Consider the following 16,515-nt stretch of genomic DNA (forward strand, 5'->3'; position numbering starts at 1 on the left):
TAAAGCACAGTCGGCATTTCGGGCTGAGATCTTGCCGAATCCATCCTGCTGAAGGGTCTCAGCTTGCAACGTACACTGGACTTTTTTCCCAAAGATACTACCAGGACTGCTGAGTTCCTCCAGCATCTTGTGTGTGTTCCATGCCATCTCATGTCAGCATTTTGGCAAATCCGATCACCCGGCTGTACCTCTGCATCCAGTGTAGAGGCAGAGACTGAGAAACAAAGCACCAATGGTGAGCACGGGGAAAGTATGGTCAAGGGGGCTGGGGGACCATATCAGCGAACTACACCATATTCAAGGATTCATCTTTGGATCTGAAAGAATATGCATTCAACTTAATCACGATCAGTATGGACAAGATTGTGCCTTCAGCAACATACCAGGTTTTCCCAAACCAGAAGTCTTGAATGAACTCAGAGATTTGCAGTCTGCTGAGGGCTAGGTCAGTGACATGTAGTACCAGTAATCCAGAATCCTACAAAAAGTCCAGGTACAATCTGCAGAAGGTCATTGTGAGAGCATAAAGACCATGCGAAGTTAGAGACATACTGAGATGCATGACATTTGTGTTAGGTTTTACATGGCATTACTTCCAACAAGGCGAAACCTAACAGCATAAGTTTCAGTGATGTTCCACTCCCCAACAAGCTCAATACTTTTTATCAACACTTCGAAAGGGAGAGTAACACTACACCCGTGCAAATCCCCACAGCACCTGGTGACTCTGTGATCTATGCCCTGGAGGTCAATGTTGGAACATCAAGAGAACGGACCCTCGCAAGGTGTCAGGCCCTGATGGGTGTGCCTCAGATAATGAATACCTGTGCCACCCAACTGGCTGGAGAGCTCAAGGACATCTTCAGCCCCTCCCTGCTGTGCTCTAAAGTTCCCACCTGCTTCAGAAGGGCAGCAATCATTTTGGTGCCCGAGAAGAGCCAAGTGTGCTGTCTCAACGGCCGCTCAGTCAGAATTAGATTCAGACTCAGAGTTATTTATCACATGTACAGAACACAGAAGCATACAGTGAAATGTGCCATTTGCTTTAACAACCAACACTCAAAAGGATGCTCGGGGGGCAGCCCACAAGTATCGCCACGTATTTCGGCACCACAGTGGCATGCCATAATGTTCAGCAGACGGCACAGAACATCTGTTCTATCTTACCCTATATAATGTATATGTGAGAGCTGTTGCCCGGTAGCACTCACATCTACTATAAAGAAGTGTTTTGAGAGGTTGGTTATGGTTAGAACGTACTCCTGCCAGAGCGAACACTGCAATTGGCCTACCACTGCAACAGGTCTACAGTTTCACTGGGTCTCCTCTGCAGAGCATCAAAACACATATCAGGCTGCTGTTTATCGATTATGGCTCAATATTCACCATCATCACCCCATAAGTAGTAAACGCCACGGTTCAAAGCCCAGGCCTCTGTACCTCCCTCTGCAAAGTCTCATTAGTCAGTGTGGAGAGGTAATAAATTTGTACATAGGCACACCTCAAGAGGATGTGATTAGACCACTGCTCTACTCCGTCTACACTCAAGGCCAGGCACAGCTCAAGTGCCATCTATAAATTTGCAGATGACTCCACAGCTACTGGGAGATCTCAGAAGGTCATGAGGAGGTGTACAGGAGTGAGACACATTTGCTAGTTGATTGGTGTCACAACAACCACCTCGCACCTCAGCGTCAGCAAGACCAAGGAATTGATTGTGGACTTCAGGAAGGGGAAGTCTAGAGGACACACATCAGTCCTCGTTGAGTGTTGGAAACTGTGAGCAGCCTCAAGTCCTTGGGCAATAACACCTCGGGGATTATCTCCTGTGCCCAACATATTAATGCTATCATGAAGAAAGCACATCAGTGTCTTTACTTTACTAGAAGATTGAGGAGATTTGGTATGTCACAAAAGACTTTTGCAAGTTTTTATAGATGCACAGTGAAGAGCAGTTTGACCGGTTGCATCACTGCCTGCTACAGAGGCTCCAATGCACAGGATCAAAAACAGGATGCTCAGGGTTATACCCTTAGCCAGCTCCATCACAGACACAAGCCTACCCACCATCAAGTACATCTTCAAGAGGTGGGACCTCAGGAAACCAGCATTCATCATTAAGGATCCTCTCGTCTTGTCATTATTATTGATAAGGATGTACAGGAGCCTGAAGACCCTCATTCAATGGTTAAGAACAGCTTCTGCCTCTTTGTCATCAGATTTATGAATAGTCCATGAACACATGAACACTACTTCATTATTCGCAAACATGAGGAAATCTGCAGATGCTGGAAATTCAAGCAACACACACAAAATGCTGATGGAACACAGCAGGAAGTGCAGTCAATGTTTTGGGCTGAGACCCTTCATCAGGGCTAACTGAAAGCGAAGAGTCTCATCCTGAAACGTCGACTGTACTCCTTCCTATAATGCTGCCTCGCCTGCTGCGTTCCACCAGCATTTTGTGTGTGTTACCACCTCATTATTCTTTTTTTTTTGCACTATTTACTTGTTTTGCAATTTATATTAATTTTGCATCTTTGCACGGTGTTATTGCTGCAAACCTACAAATTTCATGTCATATGTCAGTAATAGTAAACCTGATTCTGATTCTAATGCTCCACTTACACATCGAGCAAGCAAAAAATTCCCAAATCTCTGCGGGAATGTTACATTTTTCAAGCAGGCATTAAGCACATTCATGAATCACTTTTTCAACTGACAGAGCCTGCCTAACGGAGCCAAATAACTGTAATTAGGGCTTCAGTATTAAGTATATTGGTTTGTGAGACTGTGCTTCCAGCCAGCAAAGACTTAAGTTCTGGAATTCCCTCTCTAAACCATTTCCCTTTGGTTTCATTTTAAAGACTTCCCTCAACACCTACTTATTTGAGTAAGCGTTTAAGTCCCTGGCCAAAACTGGAGGTTGCTTATAGATTTTGGTATGGTTATGCTCCTGTGTTATACTACTGGATGCCTTGATATGAAGAAATTCCAGATAAATGGAAAATGTTCTTATTGCAATTCTGAATGTAACTCGTAAAATAGAAACGGTGAGATATCATTGATTATCGGCTTTTTAAATAACTATGTGCTCACAGTCATTTGTAGTAAATAGTGGTTAGAGTAAGTAAGACTGCTTTTGTAGTTCACAATGCAAATCAATACTCCACAACCTGCAGTAGTGAATCAGAGTGTACTGAAGGGTAAAAGATGAGATCTTATCTTACATCTACATCCTGCTTCATCAGGTATTTGAAAAAAACTGAGGATGGAGCAAGAGACTTCAGAAATAGTTCCAAAAGTCCCCCTTTGCAAATATAATCAAGGGCATATCAATATAATTATAATTAGCATCTGTAGCGATGTGCTACACACAGCGCTGAAATGACATGCAGTCGATAAGTCGTTTCGAGACAAGTTTATTCAAACTTCGCGGCGCTGGCACTTAATCCCTAGCGCCCGCCCTCTCCGGGCAGAAATTATGTCAGAGGTGCATTACCAAAGTCTCTCCCTACGCGCTGGCTATTTGTGAGCTGGTTCACCTGCGCAGAAAGTGGGTCGCCACATAACCCCCCCCCCCCCCCCATGTCCACAGTCTGGATCGGTCTCTGTTTGGGAGGTCTGCCTCTGCGCCACGGTGCCTGAACCTCGACCGGCTGCGCCAAGTCCACATGGTCCACCGTGAAAACCTCCTCTCTCTCTCCCAATGTCCAGAACGTACGTGGACCTGTTGTTGTTGAACACCTTGAACAGCCCCTCGTACGGCCGCTGTAGCGGTGCCCGGTGTCCGCCCCTTCGTACAAACACAAACTTACAGTTCTGCAGGTCTTTGGGTACATGGGTCGGGGTCCGTCCGTGCTGTGAAGTCGGCACGGGGGCCAGGTTGCCGAGCCTTTCACGTAGTCTGCCCAGGACTGCTGCAGGTTCTTCCTCTTGCCCCCCTTGGGGCTGGTATGAACTCTCCCGGGACGGCCAGGGGCACACCATATACCAACTCGGCTGACGAGGCATGCAGATCCTCTTTGGGCACTGTATGAATTCCAAGCAGGACCCAGGGAAGCTCGTCCACCCAGTTAGGTCCTCTCAGGTGGGCCATGAGAGCCGACTTCAGGTGACGGTGGAAACGCTCCACTAGTCCGTTCGACTGTGGGTGGTAGGCAGTTGTGTGGTGTAGCTGCGTTCCCAACAGGCTGGCCACAGCCGACCACAGGCTGGAGGTGAACTGGGTGCCTCTGTCGGAGGTAATGTGGGCACGCTACCCAGGTTGCAATCAGTGCTCGAGTGCAGGAATCGGCAGATGTGTCGGTGAGCAGGACCGCCTCTGGCCACCTCGTGAACTGGTCTACCATAGTTAGGAGGTACCGCGCTCCTCGGGACACTGGTAGGGGGCCCACGATATCCACATTAATGTGGTTGAACTTCCAGCGGGTGGGTTCGAACTGCTGCGGTGGGGCTTTAGTGTGCCGCTGCACCTTGGCTGTTTGGCACTGCGTGCACCTTCTGGCCCATTCACTGACCTGCTTGCGAAGTCCATGCCACGTGAACTTGCTGGAGACCAGCTGGACAGTTGTCCTGATAGATGGGTGCACCAAACCGTGTATGGAGTCGAAAACTCGCCGCCTCCAGGCCACCGGGACGATGGGGCGATGGAGCGAGGTTGGCCGGTAGTCGCGTCGCACAGGAGGGTCCTATCACCTGGGCCTACGAGAAACTCCTGCAGCTGCAAACCCAAGACTGCGGTCCTGTAGCTGGGCATCTCATCATCTGCCTGCTGCGCCTCCGCCAGTGCTGCATAGTCCACCCCCAGGGACAGGGCCTGGACAGCTGGTCTGGAGAGTGCGTCCGCCACAACGTTGTCCTTTCCTGAGACATGCTGGACGTCCGTCGTGTACTCGGAGATGTAGGACAGATGTCGCTGCTGGCGAGCCGACCAGGGATCAGAAACCTTCGTGAACATGAAGGTCAATGGTTTGTGGTCCATAAACGCGGTGAACAGCCTGCCTTCTAAGAAGTACCTGAAATGCCGGATTGCCAGATACAGTGCCAACAGCTCCCGGTCGCTGAAATCTGCGTCGACCAGCAGCAGATGTATGTCCTCGGGCAGTTGCTCTAGGAACGCTTGCTCGAACATAAGGCAGGGCTTTTGTCTGTCAGCCAGGGCCAGCATCTCGTTCATCAATGCTGACAGCAGTCTGTCTCCCAAACCGTCCAGGTGAAGCAGGTGGGCATCCCGCTCACGCCGTGAGAGGCCAAAGGTCCCAATGAGCAGTGCTTTGAATGCTTCATATTTGCCTTCTTCCGGGGGTGACTGTATGAAATCCACAACCTGGGCAGCCGTCTCCTGGTCAAGGGTTCTCACCACGTGGTAGTAACACTTGGAATCAGAGGATATCTGCCGAATCTGGAACTGGGCTTCTGCTTGGCTAAACCACATGCGTGGTCGCAGCATCCAGAAAGTCGGCAGTTTTAGTGAAACTGCATGAACTGATGAAGAGTCGGTCATCTTTGGTCCAGATCCCGTTTGGACTGTCGGGGTCACCAATGTAGCGATGTGCTATACACAGTGCTGAAATATCAACACGCAGTCGGTAAGTTGTTTCGAGATTAGTTTATTCAAACTTCGCGGCGCTGGCATTTAATCCCTAGTACCCGCCCTCTCCGGGCGGAAATGACATCAGAGGTGCATTACCAAAGTCTCTCCCCGCGTGCTGGCTATTTGTGTACCGGTTCGCCTGCGCAGAAAGTGGGTCGCCACACATCCATAAATATTCAATATGCAGCATCATGAGTTGGCAGCAGTACAAAACATAACAATCAATGCTTCAATTAATAAATTGATTGTAAAGTCTGGTAATATTTTAAAAAGTATGTGAAAATAAGATTTAATCGAGTACAATATTATAGTTTTCTCCAATAATTTATGGAAAGTCTTGGCTCAGTTTCTGGTGATCTGGCTTCCCCGTCAGAAACTGTTGTCCAACTGGAGTACAGAGCTGAGTGAGAACTATATTGTCAGATAATATCACTTGATTGAACTTGTGTATTTAATATTTCAGTAATATTTGAGTAATGTTATCAATATACTGTTTGATTAAGCATTCTTGATTGTTTAAATAATTAATTACGGGTTACATGCAAAAATAAATGAATGGCATACATTTTCACGCCACCACATCAGAAGTACGTGCCTCACTAAAAGTAAAAACAAATGTACATGCCTTATCTCCAAGCTCTATGTATTTTTTTTTGATTTTTATGCATTTCTACAACACTACAACAAAAAAAACCCAAGACCAAAATAAGAGATTAATACAGTGCAAGATAAACATACAATGATAATATGATTCAAAATAACGATAAAAAAGCACCCAAACAAAAGTCGTGTAAAGTTAATACCCACTTTGCCCCCGCAAGAAAAAAAACTCCAGACCAACCACAGCAAAATGTAGGAAATATAAATCAGAACATTCAAAGCCCCAAAACTGTACATGAAAATAAGAACAAAAGATAATAATGCCAACTACCAAGAAAAAAAAGCTGAAAGTAAAGGACTGAAAAAAAAACTTAGTCTAAGGAAAAGTTATGAAAATATTCAAGAAATGGTCCCCACACCTTATGAAACTTTATGTCCAAATTAACAAGTGAGTAGTGAGTTTTTTCAAGGTCTAAGCAGGACATAATATCATTGAGCCATTGAACATGAGTGGGTGGGGCAAAATCTCTTCACCTAAGAAGAATTAAATGTCTAGCCAAAAGAGAACCAAAAGATAATGTTCGACGTTTAGTTGGACTCAAATGTATATCTGTCTCACCCAAGGTACCAACAAGAGCAATCAGAGGGTTAGGTTCCAAGTGGCAATTAAGAATATGGGATAAGGTTAGGAAAACATCTCTCCAAAATTTCTCTAGACTAGGGCAGGTCCAGTACATATGAATAAGAGAAGCCTCACCACTTTTGCGCTTGTCACAAACAGGGCTTACGTTAGAGTAAAATCGGGACAATTTAGAATTGGACATGTGAGCCCTATGTACAATCTTAAACTGTAAAAGACAGTGGCGAGCACAAAGAGAAGTTGAGTTAACTGACTTAAGAACTGAGTCCCAGACCACATCAGATAAGGAAATATTTAAGTCATGCTCCCAAGCCATTCTAATTTTATCAAAGGAGGCGCGCCGTAAAGGCACTAATTTATCATGAATAAAAGATATTAAGCACTCCCTTGTAGTTTGCCTAGACTAACTGTTAACCCTCTAGTCAGACATACTCTGCGAATATGGGTCCAGTTTAGGAAATTTAATGGTTTCCATGGTTTTTCCCTTTCTAGTCCTATTTTACATAATCATCTTTTTTTACCTTCTATGCACGATTCAACATTCTATGATTGGTATAGAAAGGGCATTAGGCATTTCAAAGATCTTTTCATTGATAATCGTTTCACACCCTTTCAACAACTCTCTGCTAAGTTTAATCTACGTAATGCCCATTTCTGTAGGTATCTCCAAATCAGACACTTCATTAATCCTTTATTACCCAACTTTGCTGAGATGCCTGAGAAAAACGCTGTGGACTTGTTTCTTTCTATTAATCCACTGGGCAAGGTCTATGTTTTTTAATTATTAGTTTATGTTTTAGAATTATGAAACATAATAGAACATCCCCCCACCTCCGTTTTGTCTAGACAGATGCAAACAACACTATATTTCCACATTTTGATGATGTTGACTGGAATATCTTTCGTGATGGGGATGTCTTCGAGTTCACGGATGTGGTCATGAGTTTCATCCAGAAGTGCTTCGAGGATGTTGTTCCCCAAAAATTGGTCAGGGTCTATCCAAACCAGAAACTCTAGATCAATGGTTCCATGCCAACAGCACTAACCACACGAAACAGAGCTTATGTTGCCAGTAACCAGCAGGATCTCAAGAAATACAGCTATAGTCCACGCAAAGTTATCAAGGTAGCGAAACCACAAGCCAGGGACAAGATCTAGAAACAGCACTCCACAAAAGACGCACGCAGCTCGTGGCAAGGTCTGCACACCATCGCAGACTTCAAAGCTAAGCAAAGTGGTGCTGCCAACATCGCTGCCTCACTCCCAGATGAGCTAAATCTTTCTTACGCTTGGTCCGATGTCGCCAACACTGAGCCCCTGTGGAGAGCTGCTGAAGCAACCTGCACCTTGGTCATCTCTGAGGCTGAAGTACGCAGGTGGTTCCAACAAGTCGTCAGCCGCAAGGCTGCGGGACCTGACGGTGTCCCAGGGCGGGTGCTCAGAGTGTGCGCGGCACAACTGGCAGGTGTGTTGACAGACATTTTTAATCTCTCCCTCTCCCAGTGTAGAGTGCCCTCCTGCTTCAAAATATCCAGCATTCTCCCTGTACCAAAAGAGACTAAGGTAACAAGTCTGAACGAATTGGCGTCCCGTCGCACTCACCTCAATAATAAGCAAATGGTTTCAGAGGCTAGTCAAGGACTATATCTGCAGCATGCTACCACCCCCAATGGACCCCCTACAATTCGCCTACCAACACAACCAATCGACAGATGACGCAATAGCCACAGCTCTACACACCGTCCTTATGCACCTGGAGAAGAGGGATGCTTATGTGAGAATGCTGTTCTTGGACTACAGTTCAGCATTCAACACCATAATTCCCTCCAGGCTCGAGAAGGAGCTCAGAGACCTTGGCCTTCACTCTGCCTTGTACAGCTGGATCCTGGACTTCCTGTCAGATGGCTGGCAGGTGGTAAGAGTGGACTCCCTCACCTCTGTCCCTCTGACCCTCAGGGCTGTGTCTGAAGCCCCCCCTTTACTCTCTGTATACCCATAACTGGATCACCACCCAGAGCTCCATTCTGCTAATTAAATTTGCTGATGACACTACACTGATTGGCTTTACCTCAAATAATAATGAGGCAGCCCTACAGAGAAGAAGTCATCACCCTGACACAGTGGTGTCAAGAAAACAACCTCTCCATCAACGTTGGGAAAACAAAGGAGCTGGTTATGGACTACAGGAGGAATGGAGACAGGCTAAGCCCTATGAACATCAATGAATCTGGGGTTGAGAGGGTGAACAGCTTTAAGTTCCTCAGTATACACATCACTGAGGATCTCACATGGTCTGTACATACCGGCTGTGTAGTGAAAAAGGCACAACAGAGCTTCTTTCACCTCAGACAGTTAAAGAAGTTTGGTATGGGTCCCCAAATCCTGAGGACTTTCTACAGGGGCACAATTGAGAGCATCCTGACTGGTTGCATCACTGCCTGGTATGGGAACTATAATTCTCAAGATCGCAGGATTATGCAGCAAGTAGTTCAGACAGCCCAGTGCATTTGTAGATGTGAACTTCCCATTATTCTGGACATTTACAGAGACAGGTGTGTAAAAAAGGCCTGAAGGATCATTGGGGACCCGAGTCAGCCCAACCACAAACTGTTCTAGCTGCTACCATCCGGGAAATGGTACCACAGCATAAAGCCAGGACCAAAAGGCTCTGGGACAGCTTCTCCCACTAGGCCATCAGACTGATTAACATGCTGATACAATCGTATTTCTATTTTAACTTGACTGTCCTGTTGTACATATTGTTTATTACAAATTACTATAAATTGCACACTTAGACGGAGACATAACATAAAGATTTTTACTCCTCGTATAGAAACATAGAAAACCTACAGCACAATACAGGCCCTTCAGCCCACAGAGCTGTGCCAAACATGTCCCTTCCTTAGAAATTACCTAGACTTACCCATAGCCCTCCATTTTCCTAAGATTCATGTAGACATCTAGGAGACTCTTAAAAGACCCTATCGTTTCTGCCTCCACCTCCACCGCTGGCAGCCCATTTCACGCACTCACCACACTCTGCGTAAAAAACTTACCACTGACATCTCCTCTGTATCTACTTCCAAGAACCTTAAAATTATGCCCTCTCATGCTAGCCATTTCAGCCCTGGGGAAAAGCCACTGACTATCTACACAATCAATGCCTCTCATCATCTTGTACACCTCTATCAGGTCACCTCTCATCCTCCATCACTCCAAGGAGAAAAGGCCAAGTTCATTCAATCTATCCTCATAAGGCATGCTCCACAATCCAGGCAACATCCTTGTAAATCTCCTCTGCACTCTTTCTATGCTTTCCACATCCTTCCTGTAGTGAGGCAACCAGAATTGAGCACAATACTCCAAGTGGGGTCTGACCAGGGTCCTATATAGCAGCAACATTACTTCTTGGCTCTTAAATTCAATCCCATGATTGATGAAGGCCAATGCACTGTATGCCTTCTTAACCACAGAGTCAACCTGTGTAGCAGCTTTGAGTATCCTATGGATTTGGACCTCAAGATCCCTCTGATTCGCCACACCGTCAAGAGTCATTAATGCTATATTCTGCCGTCATATTTGACCTACCAAAACGAACCACCTCACACTTATCTGGGTTGAATGTCATCTGCAACTTCTCAGCCCAGTTTTGCATTCTATCAATGTCCTGTTGTAACCTCTGACAGCTCTCCACACTGCCCACAACACCTCCAACCTTGGTGTTACCAACAAATATGTGAAGGATGTAAGAAATAAAGTCAATTCAATTCATTTCCAAGAACAGTGAGATCTCTCAGTGACCAACAAATAGAGCCAACACACCCAGAGAAGTTTAACCTGTTGTTTATCTCACAACTCTTTATGGGATTTTGTAGTGCAACATTGTCTGTGACTGCACACCAGTGGAGATTGTATTACAAAATAATTGAATAGTTGGAGCAATGAAGTGTATTGATACACCTTGAAGGAATATTGTATGAGGGATAGTAAGTTTTTTTTCTTTCTATCTATCCATTCTATCTTCAAGAGAGATGTTGCTTTCTGTATTACAGATGGTTAATAATAATTAAGTATCATTTGGGAAAGCCTTCCACCTTGAAACCATCATTGTCACTGGTATTAACCTAGGTAACCCTGCAAGAATTTCAGATTCCAGCTCTGGTGTCAACTTACTTTGCTTTCCCTCCATGGACATCAGCTCTCCTGCACTGCTCGGGTCGACTTCACAGCCGTAGTCTTCCCGCAGGCTGTGGCGCTTGCCAACTGAGCCTCTGTTCCTCCATATGTCCAAAGTGCTCACAAATACTTGTGAGTATGACAGACCTCACAGGCGTTCCGTTCCCCAGGTTAAACTGACAGCTGCCGAGTCCGAGGGGCATGGAGACTTTGCAAGTGTCAAAGCAACTGCGTGAGCGCAACTGGCAGGCTGTGCTGAGACAGTGCACGTCTGCACGTGGTCACGGTGGAGCGCCAGGGATCATGGTGCTAGCAGAAGACTGTGCCAGGATCACTTCGCTACAAATTCGCCATACGGCGCAAGGCAGCCAGAAATTTTGTGGAAGTGGAAGATCTGCCTCGTCAGGGTTACCTTATCACTGCAGTGTCAAGATCTTGGAATCCACCATTAATATCATGGCAGGGTACCATAATCCCTAGGACTGTGATTGTTCAAGGAGAAGGGATATCTCCAACTTGGCAAGACCTCTGTCAGCATGGGCAACAAATAATACACAATATAAGACAGGAGCTGAGAAGCAACAAATATTCAGGTGGAGAGTTCCCACAGCTGTCATCAATTACTTCTGCAGTAAGCACAAGAACTAGGCAAACATGGATGGTCTGCTCAGGATGAAACCTTGTTGCCTGCATCAGTCTAACACAGATGAATAAACTGCATCACCAACTGCTGCATGATAACTGAGAGAAGAATATCCAGGAGACCTGGGAAAACGAGGCAGAGGCTGAAGAGCGACAGGAGCAAGTGAGTGGCTGCTGGGATGAAATTTCTGCTCAGCACCCGCAGCCCAGTCTCCCGACAGCAGGCATCGATCACGTGGGATAGAAGGCAGCCACAGTGGCCGTGCTGAGCTGGTGCGATAGCACCGGCAGAAAGTACAATAGCACCGCCAAGAAATTAACTGAAATTTGACATACAAATTGCAGCTGTTTTCTCTGCATAGTTTTGAATACAGCTTGTTTCTGTAGTTGATCTAGTGAAACAGCGTCCCCAATTACCACAGCCCCCACGCAGCAATAAAGTTATAAACCCTGTACAGGTCTAAGGTCAGATTCACTTTACACTTCCGCTTATTCGTCCGTTGTCAATGTCTCGCCATGGCTGCCCTCACTCGGATCAGTTAAGCTGATCTAAGATCACTTAGGGTGGTGATGTCACTCACTCTCACTCACGCGAGAGATTGATAGTATGCGTACATTGTGCGGGATCCAGGCGCAGATCTTTGGTCTCGTGAGACTGACAGATGCCCCACACACACACACACACACACACACACACACACACACACACACACACACACACACACACACACACACACACTGTGCTTTTACAAGCTAGCTTGGGCCTGGCACGTGCTCTATTTTGGCCGGCGTGAAAAATGGATCGATTTTTAGTGAGAAAACTACCTCATCCAGAGGAATCAGTTGTGTCTCAGCCCGAGCCTGTCCTAATTGAAAGTGACATGCAGAGAGAAGTAAGTGGGGATGAGGACGACAGCAGTTCATCGAAGGAGTGTGAGGGTGAAGTAGAGGAAAAAGAAATGGAGGGGTATTCGGAAGAGAACGTGGATGAAGCTGCTCTGAGTGCTAGTGGGAATACTGTTAGCGATGTTAGCCGGCAGCCTGAGGAAGGACCCTGGCGGGCAGCAGTGAAAAAGTACCCTTCGCAACAGTTCGGCAATCAGCAAAGGAGTTTCTATCCAGTTATAGACAGACTTCTGACTGAAATGAAAAGATGGTTCTCAATTGAGACTGGGGGTATTCTGACTGGAGAGTCAGCATTGAGTCCCAAACACAAGCTCTTCCTAGACAAGATTTGTCTTTGGCCAAAGGCCCGATACTGTGGAGTGACTGAAGTGAACCTAACTGCAGAGTTACATCAGGTTTGGCGTCTGCTGGAAACAAAACAAAAGCAAGGACAGGCAGTGAATGAAACAATGGAATTTCTAGCTCTAATGAGACCCTACCGCGATGCATTTATAGATTTATAAAACTTATCTGCATATCTCTGACTCTGCCTGTGACATCTGCCTCATGTGAACAGAGTTTCTCTTGCCTCAGACGCCTCAAAAACTACCAAAGGAATAGCAGTGGCGATGCTTGGAACAGCAACTTGGCCCTGTTGGCCATAAACAGCCGGAGGACCAAGGCACTTGACATCCAGAAAATCATTGATGCTTTCGCCACCAATCACAACAACAGACGGATTGTGCTTCCCTGAAAACATCAATGGTGAGTGCAGTTGATTTTTTTAAAAATTGGGCCTAGACTAATGCTGATTATAATTATTATTTTGTGGTGGATACCCCATAGTCCTTGTTTCCTGCAAGTCCTAAAATATTACATTTACTGTTATTAAGCATACTGGTTTTGCTTAGACTTCCAAGCAGTGATTCTGTTGATTTTTGTTTGAAATTCAGTAGCCGAATTAATTGAAGTATTGCACGGTCAGAGTACGATTTGTCCAACCCCTGGTAAAGCCTTGCTTATGTTGTTTGTCTTATTTGACTTTAATAACGGTGTATCTTTTGGCATTGTCTGTCTATGTGATGCGAATAGCAGTGGACATTGTGGGTTAGTGTTGTGATTTTCAGTTGAAAAGCACACATTTGGCGCTGATTGCGGGATTGGTGCATGATTCATGTTGTGCGCTGTGGATCAGATGCTCTGTCGGTTTGTTTGTTTATGCTCTTTGTAGCCCAGGTTGCCTCCGATGCTGTTGACACTGTCACAGTCCACTTCTATATTAGATCTATCAATTGCTGTTGCTTGTGAATCAACAGAGGCATTTATAGTAGGCACATAATGCTTGAAACTGACTTTTGAACGCCACGCATCTGGCCTTGCGAATACATATTACCATACAGTACAGCCCTCAGCACCATCACTGAATAATTCAGCCCCACTGTAGCACCAGCAAGCAAATATCTCTGGCGCCACCAGTGGGCAGCCATGATAGAGAGATAATTTTGTAGGAACAAGCAAAATAATATTTGACACTGCAAACCAAGTGATCTTCCTTATCTTCAGGTCATCTGACAGACATTGTGATATCATAACAGATCATCCTGTTTGCTGTATTGTGTAGAGATTCACACCTAGAGTGGATTATTAGAGCCACCCAAAAACAGGTACTACTTATGATGGTTTTATTAGGACTCCTCACCACATCCCCAAGCCCAACCACCATCTAAACAATAGGAGCTTTTTGCTAGCATAAGGCTATTTGACAGGCATTGCACCTCCCTTTGAATGAATATGGCTCTCAGAACTGGGTCAGAAGATACATGAAAATGGAGGTCTTCCCAGTCAGTATCACATAGATGTGCATTCTGTGCCTATGGAATATGTATTTCTATAAGTACTGCGTCCTAATACTCAAGAAAAAAACATGTGCAGACAGATTAAACAGGTATCAATTATTTAATGCGGTTGTAGTACTTTGTATTAGCTTAATGGAGGAAATATGATAAAGGGTGAAGTTTGGAGCATAGCACTGCTCCACTTAAAGTAAATATCATTTCCCTCCATCTGTGGAGTATCAAAAGCCAGGAGCTGTTCCAAAGGCTATGTTTTTTGACAGGTGAAAAGAAACACTGTGCACTCACAATCTAATTAGATTAGAACTTAATTTTGCGGTTCCTTTCAAACATTGTGAACAACAAGTTAATTGTATATCAAGACCGCCCGCTGACAACTTCTTCAGGAAATGTGTCCAACTTCAACTCCTGACTGACAAGGTCAAAGAGCTGGAGCTGGATGTACTTATGACCGCGTGGGAGGCTGCAAACCTCTTAGACGAGGCTTTTACTAAGGTGGTCACACCCAGAGTGCACACTTCAGATAGCAGATGGGTGACCACCAGGAAAAATATGTCTATCGTCTTATTGTCTATGCCCAGCCATATTGTATCACCAAAAATAGATAAAATCCAGTTTCAACTTCATAATCTTTTCATACTTTCTACTTAATTTCTGCTAAAAAAAAGATCATATAGAATGGATTCCAGTTAATTGGGCCATTGGTTAATTGGGGCAGCCACTTCTTTGGAACAAAGCTTAAAGACCAAAACCTAATCAAAAAAATATCTGGCATTCCCCTTGTTTATTTGGGACAATATGCCACTTAATTGGGACAGGAGACTGCTGCTGAACAGTTTCTACCTAATGTCAGTCGTGTGCGCTTGTGTGGCTGTTAGACACTACACCATGCTTAGAGCAAACAGTTTTTAAATAGCGTAATTTGCATGTGTTTGTGTTCAAAAAGCAGTGATTTTTGACACTGATAGCTGGTGAGAAATAAGCAGTAAGACAATTCAGAACTGTTTTGCACACTGTGGTTTCAAGCATTCAGGCTGGGAGATGCCAGAAACAGCAGGGAGTGAAAATGAAACTATTTCACTATTTCAACAAATAAGAATCTACAAAGAATGTTACAACGAAATGAAGATTTGGGAAGTCAAAAGTACTGTATGAGGGCAGTCCATTATCTACACTAGGTGTCTGTGCTGATTTTGTTCATTTACAATCAATCAAAAAAACACAACAGTGTACAATGGATAAATAACTTCATCAATAACTATTAGGAACCAATATACAGTTTTACAGTACTGTAGTAGTATTGGTAGTATTACAATTTGTTCTGTATTTCATTTACATACATACTTAATTTGCTACTCAATTAAATGGTAGTTTTTATACCTTTTTAACTATTTCCATGAAACTTCGGCTAATTGGGGCAGCTGTTTAATTGGTCCAAAATGTACTGGTCACAATGTGTCCTAATTAACTGGAACCCATTGTATATATAAATGGAAAACACTATTATATTGTATAAATATTGTTTTAATGATTACCTGGGAACTTGCTTGAATAAGGGTCTTCAGCAAAGAATGAAAGGAATAATTGTTTTCTTTTTCATTAATCATCATTTGTCCTGCATTCATGTGTAAAGCTCATAACCATAAGTCAGAGAGACTATATTGCTTTGTTCAAGTTACAATAAGTTTATGTTTACTCAGCCATGGATACAAACATCCATAAAACTGGTTCAGTACCCCTTATCCAAAATTCCAAGATCCAAAAATCTCCAAAATCTGATTTCTGTTTTGAGTGCTGACATGACATCACAAATGGAAAACTCCACAAGACGCTGGGAAGGTTCCCTGGTGACGCGCAGAGGGTGAACTAAAGAGGGTTCCGAGAAGAGACCTCACACATGTAATGAACAGAAGTTACTGAAAAGTAGAAAAACTCTGCATAAAGCAAAATATGAAGATCTCAATCATGTCTGATCAGCGTCAGTGTGAACATATGCCACTTAACGATACGCTGATCATGAAATAAGCAAAGAACCTTGAAATTTATCTCTTTACAGGCAGACACAAAACAAAGAAACCCAAAAGAACCCATTAAGAAAAAGAGAGTAAAACGCCCAAAGTGCA

Source organism: Hypanus sabinus, chromosome 6 (assembly GCF_030144855.1).
Source record: "Hypanus sabinus isolate sHypSab1 chromosome 6, sHypSab1.hap1, whole genome shotgun sequence".
Lineage (NCBI taxonomy): Eukaryota > Metazoa > Chordata > Chondrichthyes > Myliobatiformes > Dasyatidae > Hypanus > Hypanus sabinus.